Source organism: Oryzias latipes, chromosome 2, assembly GCF_053564925.1.
Source record: "Oryzias latipes strain Hd-rR chromosome 2, Olatipes_Hd-rR_3.1".
Taxonomy (NCBI): Eukaryota; Metazoa; Chordata; class Actinopteri; order Beloniformes; family Adrianichthyidae; genus Oryzias; species Oryzias latipes.
In genome coordinates, this window is record NC_136238.1 from 45,739,399 (window position 1) to 45,752,960 (window position 13,562).

General features: G+C 39.8%; 1 long non-coding RNA gene across 5 annotated transcripts in view; it reads right to left on the reverse strand.

The window, feature by feature from the left end:
* LOC144989467 (uncharacterized) overlaps nucleotides 1-13,562 on the reverse strand; it is a 188,950-nt gene that overhangs the window by 4,710 nt on the left and 170,678 nt on the right. For all 5 annotated transcript variants that reach the window (XR_013653677.1, XR_013653678.1, XR_013653680.1 and 2 more), the window contains 2 exons: nucleotides 9,951-10,244; nucleotides 6,904-7,356 (listed from right to left, as the gene is read on the reverse strand). This is a non-coding gene — a long non-coding RNA (uncharacterized LOC144989467). The remainder of the gene's footprint in view (nucleotides 1-6,903; nucleotides 7,357-9,950; nucleotides 10,245-13,562) is intronic.

The window sequence follows — 13,562 nt, forward strand, 5'->3', positions numbered from 1 at the left end:
TTGCCATTATTGACAGTAAAGATGCAGGCATCTATAGTAAATGTTTGACACAGTCTCTGAGGCTTATTTCAGCCCAACACCAGCTGTGTTATGTTAGGAATATGCTGCTAATAAAGTTACATTCACATGTCTGTGATTGTATTTATTTTATTTAGAAATCATCTCCAGGACCGATGTCTGGGGCCCCATCAATCGGGGTCAGAAACTTGTCTGTGGTGGTGTTGGTGGGTGTGTTTATGTGTGCGTGTTAGCCTGGAGGTGCTGCTGGCAGCGCAGACAGTAAAAATGTGTCAAAATGGACGAGTTTAAAGATTTAATGTGAGAACTTGTAAAATAGAATGTGGCAAACCAAAGGTCTGCATCTGTGTGTGAAAATCTTCTGCTGTAAAGTTTGGCAAATAAAAGTCACAACTGACAAATTACCATTTTGTGTTCATTATAGTTCCAACCTCAAATCAGTGATTTCAACGGCTTGAATCTGCTGCTGTGAATCACAGCACACTACAACTGAGTGAACTACAAATACATTTCAAAAGAAAAAAATATATTTTTTTCCTGACTTTTAATGAGAAGTGATCTCTTTGAGGTGTAAATGGAGACACAGCAGAGAGACGGCTGCCAAGAGACTGTTGTCAACAAAGTGCAATATCCGAGGAAAGACCATTCAGTAAAAATCAATCATCTCTCTAAAACAAATGAACTTCTACAGTTATATGGTAATGAAGAATCGTCAGCATATTCATGATACAATCAATACTTTGTGAAAAAAGTCAATATTTATTATATTTTATCACATTTTAATAGAGAAAAGACTCATAATAAAGATGCTCAATAGCTCTGAAGATACTGAAGCTATTGTCACCAAACTTTCTGTACTGACTAATCATGACCCTGTAGTCCTACTACAACAAAGATAACTGTATGTCAATTAATTACTTTTTGTAAATATGGTTCATGATTGTTCCAAAATGCTTAATAGCTCTAAAAGATACTGAAGCCAACAATGTAATGTTCTGATATAATCTTTTTTGTCAATAACAACAACAAATCTAATCACCATTTTGAGCCAGACAACAGTGATTAGTCAGGTGGTCTGAGTCACGTTTTTAGAAGAACCAGTTGCCAATCATGATAAGCTAGATCAAAGTCCACGCACCATCACTGAAAGCTGCTCGGAAGAAGCTGTCAATCAAACGTTCGAGGTGGGGCCAGCGGGCACCACACCTTTTACTGAGGCACCTGATTGGTCAGTTTATAGCTTGAATAACTGGCACTAAAGAAAAAATGTTATGAAAAAAACTAAGATTACCCACAAGATATTAAGAAAAGAATTTCACAGCAAGAATGGTAATTCTGTCTATTTAAAATGACTGAGTAACAGCTGCCTATTTATCTATAGAGGTCTATTGGAGTTTGGCGACAGCAGCTACTTCCTATTAGGAAGTGGGGGGGGGGGGGGGGGGGGGGGGGCGACTCTAATGTCCAGTGATGATATAGTCTATGCTTTTTAGCATAGACTTTTGGACAGCTCCTCGTAGTTTGACTACTAACAATAAACAGTGTTGGGGGTAATGAATTACATAGTAACAAGTTACTTTAATTTAGTTACTTTTGTCAGTAATGGAGTAACGTAATGAATTACTACGGAGCCCGTGATCTGCCATGGGTTAAAAAAAAAAGGGGGTTCTGGCTGCCGCTGCTGCTGTGGTGGGGGTCTTGGGGTGGGGATGGCTGGGCACTCTCCCTCCTTTTCACATTCCACCATCCATTTAGAAGAACATAAAGACTCACCTGAGCACAGGTGTTAGCTCACCTTTGCACTAATAGTTTGCATGATTGAATGAATGAAATATTTCACACTAGTTGGTTTAAAGGCATGAGTATGCGTGTGTGAATAATATCTGTATTGTGTGCATGTTTTGTGTACATGTTGACATGTGGACATCTTTGCAGTTAACAGGTGTGTTTATAACATCTGAATGTGTGTGTGGACAGGCCCCGCCCTTTGAGATTTGTTTTACACTTGAGCCTTACCGTAATGATAAACATCCAGTAAAGTTGTTGCTTTAGGCTGCTTCATGGTTCTACCCCCCCCTTCCTATTATCACCCTCCTATCCCCCCTCCTCTCTAACATCCCTCCCTTTTTCTTCCCTTCTTTTCTTTTCCGTCCGGTTCAACACCAAAGATTTTCAAACATGATTGAAATTAATAAAGTTTGGCCTCAATTCCAAAAGGGGTTTATTCAGAAGATTAATAACCCCTGTTGTTAAAGCAAAATATGTCCAACACAAGAGGCCCTCAGCTCTCATCTGTTTGCCCAGCTGTTGGACAGGACAAGTAAAAAAAAGGTTTTCGTTTCCACTAAATAATTAATTAATTCCAACAAAAATAATAATCTGATATACAGTCAGGTCTGTAAATATTGGGACAGTAGCAATTCCAACATTTATGGTTCTATAAACCACCACAATGAATTAGACCGTCAGCTTTAATTTGAGGGTATTTACTTCCAGATCAGGTGAGCGGTGTGTGAATTACAACAGTATGCATATGTGCCTCCCACTTGTTAAGAAACCAAAAGTAATGTAAGTAAGTCTCAACTGTTCCATGGCCAGGTGTGTGTTATTCCCTCCTTATAACAATTACAACATTCTTAAGAAGAAGAAATGCACCGGGAGCTCAGCAACGGCAAACGACCTGGGAGATTACAGAAAAAAACTGAGGTGGATGAAGGAATAATTCTGTCCCTGTTGAAGAAAACTCCCTAAATGGAGGGTTTACCACAAGATGTAAAACCTTAGTGAGCCTCAAAAACAGGAAGGCCAGACTAGAGTTTGCCAAACAACATCTAAAACAGTCTTCACAGTTCTGAAACAACATCCTATGGACAGATGAGACCAAGATAAAAAATAAAATAAAAAAAACACCAAATCCCCCGGCGGCCGCATCGGAAATAAATAAAATTATAATGCATTATTCTTTATTAACAAATAACAGTAACAACTAAAAACAACCCATCTAGCTTGTGAACTAACTACTAACTATAGGTGTTGTAGATTGACTGTGTGTGAGCACAGAGCGTCTTGTGTAGGAAGGTGCGCACACGTGTGTTATTGGTGCGTGTTGATTCTTCTGCTCTGTAGCTGCACGCGAGTGTCACCTGTACTCTTTGGTACAGACATCTTCTCAGAATATTATATATTTCCCAGTAATAAACAGACTGCAGACACTTTGTCACCTTTCCGGTAGCCATGAAGCCAGCCTGACACCCATGAATAACACGGGGCAGGAGGCTCCGCCTTTGTTTATACAGACATGTTAACTTTGCGCTGCACATAATAGTTGCAGACGTTTAACGCCTCCTGACTAAACAAAGGGCACCAATGTGAGTGTGCACACCGACGCGAAAAAACGGCACACGTCAAAGCGTCACTTTTAAAAAAACGCCTCGGGTTCGTTTTTTTGGTTTGACGCGCTGCGTCAAAAACTATACAACCAATGAGAATGGCGCTTTTGCACACGTGTCTGGAGCTTCTGAAGTTACAGTAAAACACAACTTGGGGGCGCTCAAACACAACACTGCCTTTCTGAGCACACATACCAGCAAAGAAGATAGACGCCAAGTAGCGTCTACACTGACGCAAAGAAATAATGACGGACATTCTAAAATATCCCCGAAAACGCTCATGATACATTTTCAGCTCTTGTACCAGTCGATAAAACTCACCATGTTCTTCTCTTCTCGTAACTATGGGATGTACCCAAAATATGCATCTTTTCTGGCGTCTTTCATCATTCAACAGAACAATAATTTCTTCATCATTGGAACCGGAGCTGGAGCTACTGGTGCTTGAAATATTCATGTTTTCTTTGGATGATTCTGACAAGCGCGTAAATACTGGCTCTCTTCTCCTGAGTGAAAGGCGACCACCTTGTGTACAGGAGTATTTCTGTTTTACATTAAGCGCCATCTAATGTCAGGGAATGAAATGGCATGTTGGCTCGGCTCGTCAGCGAAAATCGTCTGGGTGTGAACACAAAAGACGTGGCGAAAAACGCTGGCGAATATTCGTCCCGGTGTGTATGGGCCTTTAGAATGAGGATGTGTGCTTCTGAAAGCGCGCGCCTCTGTGTGTAAAGGGAGCCACGTGCAGCAGAGGCAGTGAGAGCGCGTGCAGACGAGAGAGAGTGACAGGCACGGTGGGAGAGGAGGAGAAGACAGTCTGGAAGAAAGAAGGAAAGTCTGAACACAGGACTAGCAGAAAAAGTAAATTATCAGCAAAGATGAATGTGTTTAATGTGTTTATTATAGTTCCAATCACACACTATACTGAAAATGTAAAAAAAAAAAGTGCGGTGATGCGGTTATCGTCACAGCCCTATACCAGAGTCATGGAAAGAGAAGAGTATAAGAAGTAAAGGAACTGCTCATGATCCCATGTCATCAGTGAAGCATGGTGGTGGTAATGTCATGGTGTGGGCATGTATGGCTGCTATTGGACCTGGTTCTCTTGTATTTATTGATGATGTGACTCCTGACAAAAGCAGTACGATGAATTCTGTTTCGGACAATATTATCTATGGTAGCTTTTGTGTAGCATAATTAAAAATAAAAGACAAAACCAGAAATGCTTTTTCATTTTCAAAATGAAGCTGCATTTGTTTACTCGAAATTAAAAAAGAAAAAGCAATCCACCAAACCGCTTTTTTATTTTCTTCTTCAACACTGCTTATTCTGTCACTTAATTAAAATGATAAAGAAAATAGTATTCAACATTTCATTTTCAAAAAATTGTTTAGTAAATGTGTAGCGAATTTCGGTTAGATTTATCTAATTTGACAATTAAAGTGGATTAACATAAATGTTTTTTTCATTTTAAAAATGTAACTGCATCATATGACTCACAAATAAAGTAAAAAAAACACTTAATGTCTGTTAGTATTGTTCATGGGGCTGTAGCTGTCCTGTAACAGCAAAATCAACGGGAAGCTGCAGGAGACAATCTTCTAAATGTGCTTTTATTACTGTTATGATTATTATTAAGGGCCTGCTCACTCATGATTTTTTAAATCTGTATGGCCAGTGCTTTTTTCTTGGCTGCAAGGACCTGAAAAAAGGGTTAGCATTAGGCTAATACGTGTTAAAAACATTAGCCGTGGAAAGAGTGTTCCTATTGATTTTATGTTTTAAATAGGAGACTCTAGACTTGATGTCTGCTTCTTGTATTTCAGGGCTCCAGACTGCGACAAAATGGTTGCATTTGCAACCAAAATTTGAGAGTGTGCGACTAAATTTTACATTCAGTGTGCTACCAGTAAATTTGCCTCCCCCACCCTCCGTATATTTCAAACATTAAACGTGGAAGGGGCACGTCAATGATCAGTGAAATAATCAATGAGATGCGAGCGCACACGCTAACACACACACACACACACACACACACTCATGAGACGCGAGCACACACTGGCGTTTCATTGAGTGATGCCTGTCTGTGAGGCGGCCAATGCGTGTGAGAAGTAGGCCTGGGCGATAAATCGATTAAATGAATTAATGTTTACCATGACTCCTGCTGCTTCGTGATCATCTCTGTGCAGAAGACGGGCTTTCTTAATTTAATTAAAACCTTAGACCCCAGATATGAGCTGTATTGTTAATCCTTAAAATGGTGCTACTGTCAAGGTGAGTGTTTGTCTCCTCTTAGTCTACACTACAAAGTGGGACTGAAAACACAGCTGGGACCTCAAGTAAGGAAGTAACCTTTTTATTGTGGACAAGTGAAAACAAGTGTAGAATAAAAAATTAGACAAAAACAAGACAAAATTATTTAAACAAGTCCAAAAAGGGAGTGAGAAGAAGAAAAATCTTATGCTTAACTTTGATTCCAAGAGTGTGTTTATTTATTTATTATTTATCCCAGAAATGGGGGTTACATTTGTCTTGCATTTGATTAGGGGGGGGGGGGGGGGGGACATCGGAAATCGAATAAAAAATAAATAAAATCTGAGATTTTATTTTTAGGCCATATCGCCCAGCCCTTGTGAGAAGAATAGGGAAAGCCACTGTAGGTGGCTAAAATGCATGAAGGGGCCTTGAGATAATCGAGCGTGCGTAAACATCTGTGGGAAGGAAACGGAGACAAATATCATCATAACCTGATATGTGCGTCTGAGCTTTGAGCAAGCAAACTATTGATTCGTTCTTCCGACCTGCGGCTGGTGTACCAGGGCCAGAGTGTACAGCAGGGGTCTCAAACTCGCGGCCCGCAGGCTATTTGCGACCTCCAAGATGATATTTTGCGGCCCCCGCCTTAATATGAAAGTTTAATGTTACTGCATTCTGTTAGTTAGTATGAATGACACGTTTTCCTTTTCTTGCGCGTAGCTGACAAACCAACCATTTGGGATTTGGAGGGATTTGAATCTTTTCTGTCTGCAGATCCATGAGCAGGACCCCGTCTTTGGGTTTTAGCTTGAAATGTCGTTTTGGAAATAGAATCTGTCTGAATGTCTGGAATTGGAGACATGGAGACATCAAAGAGGTTTAGATGGATTTTGGGTTTGACAGAGAAATCTGCTGAAAAGAACTGAACTACAAACTTAGAACCACAGACGACAAAACAGATTGGACTTTTTTATCTGCTAACAATTTTCTCTTTGATCTGTTAAGGTTTCCTGTTTGTCGTTAGCTGGAGGGACTAACTAAGATCATCTGATTTGAAGAATGTTGTGGGCTGCACTGACCAACAATGTCTTCTGTCTTTTCAACTGGAAGGGACAGAAGAGACTCTTCCAGGACACGCTGTTGATGAACTGCATGTTTGGAGAGCTTGAAGCTCAAGATAGAACCGTTGTTGAAGTGAACATACCGATAGTGTGGAGATGAAGATCAGAGTCACACTGACCTGCTGACATGTGAGAGCTGGCCACACTTTGGACATGACTTCTGTCCCTCCTCTTCCTCTGATCTCTGTTCTGTGGGTCTGTCTCTTCATCTGTAGTTGATGTTGATTCTGTCTCTTCATCTGTAGTTGATGTTGATTCTTCATGTTGTTTTCCTTCTTCATCCTGACTATCAGTTACATTAAAGCTCTGCTGATTGTTTAGATCTGCTTCACTCTTCTCATCTTCCTCATAAGTAGGAATCTCCATCAAGGTATCAGTCTCCTGCTTCAGATCAAGCTGATCTTCATCCTGACTGATGCAGAGTTCCCCTGGTTCCTCTTTAATCTGTGGAGGCTCTGGTTCCTCCAGTTCCTCTTTAATCTGTGGAGGTTCTGGTTCCTCCTGTTCCACCCTGAAGTTCCTCTGCTGGTTGCAGAGATCTTCCTCTTCAGTCATCCAATGCTGGGGGAGGCCTGCAGGAACACAAACACAACAAGGAGCCTTTTATACGTTTCCAAGAGTTATGGGTTTCATCAAACATCAATAAACTCTGTGATCATTGGAGAAAATGTCTAAGGAGTCTGGAGGACCACAAGAGACTCATTGAAATAATACATATAGACGCCATTAAATAATTAAATAAATGTGACATTAATTCTTTAAAATTTGAAATAAATAGCAAATATATCATTAAAAGTGTCAATATTTAATTTAAATTAAATGTTAAATGATTTACACAGGTCACATTTAAAGTTCTTCTATTATTCTGTATTAGGGGTGTCACGATTTCGACTTTAAATCGAAATCGATCGAAATTAAGTCACAGTCTCGAACTTCGAATAAAAAAATGGAATTGTCGATGCTGCCACGCCCCCATGCTGCATCTGGTTACTTGCCAAGCGGAAAAAAACATGTGTTGAAGTGCTGTGAGTCTAATTGTTAATAAAGTTTTTAAAAAAAGAAGTGCTGCAAGTCAACCTTCTTTAACAGCCACTCAAAAGATAGCATGGAGACCCATCGACAGAACTCGAATCCCCTCGTCTTTCACGGAAGTCGCTGTTGTGGAAGTATTTTGGATTTCCATTGAGTTATGTTGACAACGTTGATTAAAAAATAATACTATATCAGTAAAATAGACATAACACTGTTTCAGGAATTTTCATAGCAAAATTTCATCAAGTATCAAAAGTTAAAAATATGTGCAAAATTATGTTACATTAGGAAAAATCATGAATCAACTTATCAAATTATCAAATGAAGTAATATCAATAAAAGTCAATCAATTTAACAATTTTCATTAATTGATTAATTATTTATTTTTTTTTTTTTTGTATTTTTATTTATTTATTTATTCATTTATTTTTTTACATATTTTAATGATAAAGTAATGCTGTGAAGTAAAATAAAAGGGTCCATAATCTGTCGATTGTCCAAGGTTGGCATTTCTTCTTCTGCTGAATAACAGCTGTTCTTCTGGGTTTCAACAGAGTTTATAGTTCTCTTCCATGTTATGTCTGCAGACATTAGATTCAGGTCCATATCCTTCTTCAGCTGATATCAGCGGCGCCGAGTTGTGGTCAACTTGTCTGCAGTTCAGAAGTCTCCGCTGAGTAATCAGGTCACTTCAGATTTTTGGAGAAAATGAGGAATCCAGGCGTCATATTTCTTGAAATTATTTGGCTCTTTGGTTTATTACTCCATTTTGTTTCAGACGACCGAAATAAGACACTTCTCAAAGTCCTTCATGGTGTTCACAACCAGAACCTTGGACCGGTCAGGTGGGCCGAGTGGTTTGACGTAAATCCTGCAGCCTTTAACCCAAGTGTTCTCAATCTGCTTCTGCTTCCTGAGAAGCCGTGCATGTTTTGAGATTTCAGCATTCCTTCTGGTCAGATGGTCGTTCAGATAAACAGCTGATCCTTTCCGATTTTTACGTTGATTCATCAGAGCTAGCTTGTGTTTTTGATTCACAAACCTGATGAGGATCGCTGGTTTATCCGTCTCCTTTCTCCTGGGGAGCAGGTGGCAGGTCTCCATGGTATTGAGATCCAGGGAAATCCCTTTAGATGTGAGAAATGAATGTATTTGCTGCTCCAGAGTCTCTCCACCGCTCTAAGTTTAAGAGGGACTGTCAGCGCTATTAGCATTAGCAGTGCTAGCTCCAGCTGCATTTAGCTTCGCTCCAGGTTTGATGGGTACTCCAGTGAGAATGACATTATTCATCCTTACTTGTTGTTCCACATCGTCCAGTCTTTTCTCCAGAATGTCGACCCGGTTTTCTCTTTGCTTGTTTTTAACCTGAAATCTTTGAAATTCTTCCATTAGCTCTAAGAGCTGAGTTTTTACTGTTGGTGTTGCACAAAATTAGGAAAATGCCAAATATTTTTGAAGTAATCCCAGAGATGAGTTCTATGGTTACGTTTTTAATGTTTTATAAGAGCTAAAAGTGATCATACCTCAGGGCTCGACATAGCCGTTTGTCCGCTGGCCCGGTCCTGTTTTTCGAGCAGTACGGACCTCAAGATTTTATTTTTCAAAAACTACTGGCCCTGTGGGCCAGTGCAAATTTCTGGGCTATGTCAACCCCTGTATCTCCAGGCTTTGTTATGCGGCATGTTCATATTTGTATAATTATGACAATGTATTTTTATGGAGAGCAAAATATTATATGTTATTTAAGGTTTAACTTGATTTCTTCTGGATTGATATTCCTTTCTGTTTTTATTCATTTTCAGTTCAGTTTAAAAGTTTAGTTTTAGTGTTTTCAGTAAATGTTTCTTGTTCGGCCCAAAACCCAAAGCGTGTTTTGGATTTAGGCCGCCTGTGTGACGGAGTTTGACACCCATGTAGTTTATAAAATTATGATTTTTTTTGTGTAAAATGGAAAAATAAAGATAAAAAAAACACAAAAGGAAGTCATCAAATTTCTATATGTGCGGGGAGAGAGGGGGTTCCTCGCCCGGGTAGTAAGTTAATGTAGAACCACCACTGAGTGACAGACGGGTCCCCAAAAAGAAAAGCATGAAGCTCAAAGGTCTTCTCTGTTTCTGTGATGAAGGTGACATACCTATGTGGTGGAGCTGCAGCTGTGGTTTCCAGATGACATCCAGCAGTCTGCGCTGACGACAGAGCTCCTCCTCGTACTGGACGATGGTTCCTTCACAGAGTCTGCAGATTTCTTCAGCAGCAGCAGCTAGTCGCTCGCTGATCAACTCTCTCAGAGACTGAAGGGAAGACACGGTTCCTGCTCCCATCTTTAGCTCCAACTGAACCCTCAAAACTGGTTCCGCCGGTTCCAATCTGAAGTTCCTTTGTGGGTTGCAGAGACTGACCTCTTCAGTCAGCCAATGCTGGGGGAGGCCTGCAAAAACAAAAGAAGACGCCTTTTTTATGTTTTGAGGAATGTATTGTAAAAACGCCAATACAAATGTAATAGTCTCTTTCAGGATATTTGGAGGAGGAGCCCCTGAAGGACCATTGTTTGTAACGTAAACTTCCTTGTAAGGGTGTCATGAAGTGGTTTAAATAAAAAGTTCTTTCTGTATCCCAGCTTTACAAAAGGCCCCAACTACCTCCCCCCTACGAGAAGAGCTGTCAGTCCATAACCTGCTGAATGGAAATAAATCAATTTTCTTAATCCTTTTAAGAATATGAAATTGCAAATTAAAGTTGTGAGTGGCGTTGTATTGCCCGCGCTACCTGCCCTCACCGCCCACCTCTATGCTCCACCAGCCCTCACTACCTGCATCTATGCCCCATTGTCGTCCTCGCCGCCTGAGTCTAGGCACCACCGCCACTCTTAGCACCCACCTTTGACCAAACCCCGCTTCCTGAGCAGCCACTACGCACATTTAACTCCTCCTTCTCAACTAACTCAGAAGCCCTCATTGATTAAGATACTAACTATGCTGACTATGCTAGTTATGCTAACATGGCTACAAGTGCTAGCATAGCTATCAGCATCATAAACTGACTCAGAAAAACTCTTTGAAAAATAAAGGAGTAATATGAGTGTGCCCCTTTAGCGAGCTCACTACACGTTCAAAATCTACAACTTAGTAGTTTACAACAGTAGCTTGCCATTGATGCCCAAAAAAGTTACGAGACAATCAATAAAAATCCCAACGACAAGTTCTTGTAAGTATCTGATACTAAAGGTGCTGTTTTTAAAAATCAAAGATGGCGGCTTCTTCCTGAGGTCAAAGTTCGACAAAACTCCTGAGGTGTTTGAAGACTGAAATTAGCGGAATGTGTGTGAAATTTAATGGAAATCAGTCTAGAAAAATTAATTTTCCTAAAAACCGTGAATTATTAAATCGTAGATTTTGGCACACAATGTCTGCCAAACTATAGGTTGTGTGCAAAATTGTTTCTTGTGGTTTTTACCATAAAAGAGAATAACAGTAGGGACCGCAAAGCGTGTCACTGTGAATACCGTTCGCGCATGTTCAGTCTGCCATTGAAAAACTTGGTTTCCGCATTGAAAAGTTTATGTAGTTAATATATGCATCGCGGTGCATTTTGGAATAGCGTCTACTTAAGCTTTCATTCAGAAAAGTAAAGTGTATTTACTGGACATTTTTGTGATCCAACCGCAGCTTTTTTTCTGATTTTGGGTCGATCTCCCAGCGTCATGAAACTTACAAGGTGATTAAAATCTCCCAAAGCCCACCCTAAACATTGAGAAAACCCCCAGAATTCGATTTTACAGACTCAATTCTCTATAGAAACATCTAAAAGAATTATGTTAATAATCGACAATGAGCAATCATTTGCTAAAAGAGGCACATTGTTATTTTTCTCACTTGTACAGTAAAACTGTATTACAAGAGCAAAGTTAAACTGATCACTGATTTAAGAGAGTTGTCAGAAAATATCTAGAAAAACACTTTTTTTTTATTAAGGGTTACCTGTTAATGTAGGTAAAAATGTTTGCTATTTACAATTTTTGTGCTATTTAATTTAACCGTGTGGAAGTACAGGCAGAATGTAATGACATTTTGTAACAAAATCCCATGTTCTGATTCCACCATGGTTTTTAAAAAGTTATGTATCAAAGCAAAAATACACCCACAAAGTAATTATTTATGCAAAAACACAATGCCATTATTCCCAGTTACTTCAGATCTAACTTATTACTTTTAATCTTAGTGACACTTTTCTGTGAGTGGCATGTTTTGTCTGGACTCAAGAATCAACAAGACTATTTAAACTTCTCCCTGCCAGGTGTGGTAGTGGCTTCATCTTCTCAAAGATTTTAAGGTAATATTTAAAGAAGAAATCGCAAATATAAGAAAACTGTTGAAAGTTTTTTTTTCCTGATTTGAGCCATTTTTGAAGGAATGTTAGTCTTTTTTCAGATGGCTTCATCAGGGCTGCATGTAGATCTATTAGAGGGAATCTTAGCAGCACTCAAGTCAGAGCAAACTGTCAGAGCTCCAAGGCAGATCTTCAATAGGAACATTTTCCAACTAAGCCAACTGAAAAAGAAAGGGTTGACATCTTCAAACAAAGATGCCCTCAGGTGGATGAGATGTTTAATCCCAGAAAATGCACCAGATATTACAGAGAAAAACTTGGACAGGAAGTGGAAGAGACTCCTTTGTGAAAAAGAAGATTTTGGGAAAAACAGCAATCTTGATGAATGGAATTTGAGACCATACATTCGTCCAAATGTTCTTGGCCAGCGGTCAACAGAAAGGAATAATTCTAGATACTGTACCTAACCGGGAATATTTGATCCTTGATGATTCAATAAGCAGCTGAAAAAGGAGAGACAATCCCCCAACAAAACCAAACACGCAGACCGACACAGTGAAAATATCAAGGAGTTACGTTCAGAAAAAAAGCATCTTGAAACTGAAAATGAGTCTCTCACAGAAAAGCTAGAAGAAGAAAAAATGCTGTAAAAAGGTTACCATCGGAGTCTAGCAGATTAAAATCAATGATAGCACGCTTCCAATTTGAAGCAGAAGAAAAGGAGCAATGTGAGGGATGACATGAACTGTCAGACAAGTTAAAAAGCATTTTGGAGGAAAATAAACAGCTGAGAGAGGTCTAATGTACTGAAGCTCAGTGAACGCACCAGGCAGAGACGCCTAATGGCCTCTGTCATCAAACCTGTTGTTGGGGGTGTGCAACGCCCCGCCCCGCCTCTTAGAAAGTGTGTTCTTTAAAGCCTGATACCGCGGTCGGGTGTGGGCGGAGCTACCAGCTAAAGTTATGGTCTGATCATTACATGGAGCCATGTGTGTATCAATGCATGGTGAACACGGAGAATGTGGAGAGATCAGGTTTATTATTTTGGAGAGTTCTACTCTGTAATCATGTTTCCATGTTTGAGTTCATTAAATCATCCCAGAGAAAGTCTCTGCTTTAACTCCTGCAGTGAAAGCTGCGTCTGAATCTGACGCCGTGTTTCCATCTCTGACAGAGTTTGAAGCCAAAGCCCCTCCCACGACTCTCTAGCTGTTCACCTGTTTATATCCTCTGGAGCTGAGAGTTTTTCCCCCGCTTAAAATACGAGAGCACAAAAAACGGTCATTAGAGGAGAAGCTAAAAAAAGTATTTTTCCGTCAGGAAAAAATGGATTCATAGATTTTCAGCTCTGTTGAACCATTACAATGTTATTTTTTCCTCCATAAATTCAAATGACTTTGACCTGCGTCTTTACCAGCTG